This window comes from Orycteropus afer, unplaced genomic scaffold (genome assembly GCF_000298275.1).
Source record: "Orycteropus afer afer isolate SDZICR_OR568_19922 unplaced genomic scaffold, OryAfe1.0 scaffold00726, whole genome shotgun sequence".
Taxonomy (NCBI): Eukaryota; Metazoa; Chordata; class Mammalia; order Tubulidentata; family Orycteropodidae; genus Orycteropus; species Orycteropus afer.
In genome coordinates, this window is record NW_006922313.1 from 501,469 (window position 1) to 503,250 (window position 1,782).

Genomic DNA, 1,782 nt, shown 5'->3' on the forward strand with positions numbered 1-1,782 from the left:
TGATAGGATGGTGGTGGTGGTGACTATGGCAGTGAGGAGGAGGATGGTGGTTATGACAGGATGGTGGTGGTGGTGACTATGACAGTGGTGATGGTGTGAGGATGACGGTGGTGGAGATGATGATGATGGTGAGGAAGACGACCACCAGAGCAGTGATGACAGTGAAGACGTCCCACGAGGGCAGAAATCTTTGTCTTATTCATTCCTGCGGACCCTGCTTTGAAAGCAGAGCCTGACACAGAGTAAATGCCTTCTGAATGCATGAGTGCATAATAATATCAATGACTAATATTTGCCAGGTGCTTTCTATGCGTCAGGCTCTGTCTTAGGTCTTTGCACGCCTGATGTTGTTTCATCTTAACGACCACTTGCTGAAGGGCGTGTCGTTAGCTCAGCGGACGAGGGGCTGAGCTTTGGGTCTCCAACACCTGCGTTGGAGGCCCTGCCCAATGTGAACCTGAGAAGTTACTTCACTTCTCCGTGAGTTTATCCAGCTATAAATGTTGTTGTTGGGTGTTGTCAAGTCTGCCTGACTCATAGTGACCCTATGTGACAGCCTAGGCCTGCCCCACATGGTTTCCTAGGCTGGCTGTCCTCTTCACCGGAACAGGTCTGCCTCCCGTGGAGAGACTTGTGGATTTGAACCTCCCACTTCTCGGTCAGCAGCTGACCCACCAGGCTTCCTTGTGTACAGTTCATCGTGTGGTTCAGCTCTCGCCATGAGTGTCCCCATCACCCTTCACTGAAGCTCATTGTCCCCTAACTGTTGGGTGCCATTGCTCGCTTCTCTGTGCCTGGCCCAGTGTGGACTCTTAAACCCTACATCCAGGCCTCACCAGGAGTCCCTGGGTGGCCCAAATGGTTCAGCACTTGACTGCTAGCCAAAAGGCTGGTGGTTCGAGTCCTCAAAAGACATGCCTGGTGTTCTGTTCCCGAAAGGTGAACCCTGTGGCGTGGTTCTATTCTGCCCACGTGGGGTCGTCAAGAGTTGGAATTGACTCAGTGACAACAAGCAACAGGAACGGTCCTCACCGTGGCCCTTGTAGGGAGGAACGGAGATTCTTGTTTTGGAAAGGACACTGAACCTCAGAGAGGGTAAGGTCCTTGCCTAGGGCCACACAGCAGAGCCAGGACTCAAACCCAGAATAATGTGACATGAACCCCCCAGCTTTCACCACAGCCTGGAGTCCTCATCGTCCTCTCACTGTGTGACCTTGGGCGGGCCCTTTACACTCTCTGTGCCTTGGCTTTGCTGCTCTGTCATTTGGGGGCTGGCTTGGAAGACCCCAACTCTGATCCTAGCCCCTGCAGCCTCAGGTAGGAAACCCTCCCCTCCTCCTTCTCTCCCCAGACAAGAGACTGGCTTGGAGGTCATGGAAGGTCACTGAGGCTGGCGCCCCCGCGGTCTGCAAAGGCCAACAGGGTCCAATTACTTGCAGGAGGCGGGGTGGTGCTGATGCCTGGGGGTCCTGATGGATGGGCCCTGCCTGCGGCCAAAGGGAAAGGAACACGTGGAGAGCTCTTCTCCATCTCTTTAAGCCGGGAGACTTAAATAACAGCTGACTCTCACCCTGGGGAGGGCGTAGGGAGGGCTTCTGTTTCCCTTCCCGTACTGGGGGTCAGAAGGTAGTACCCCAATAGGGAAGAAAGTGTTGCTTTTCCCATTTCCAGGTGACAGTTGGTGAGCCCTGGCTCAAGGTCAGCCTGAAAAGAGATCAGAAGGTTCAGCTTAGGGTCTGGGCTCCTGGCCCCTCTCGGCAAGCCAGAGCTGGGGCTGTTGTT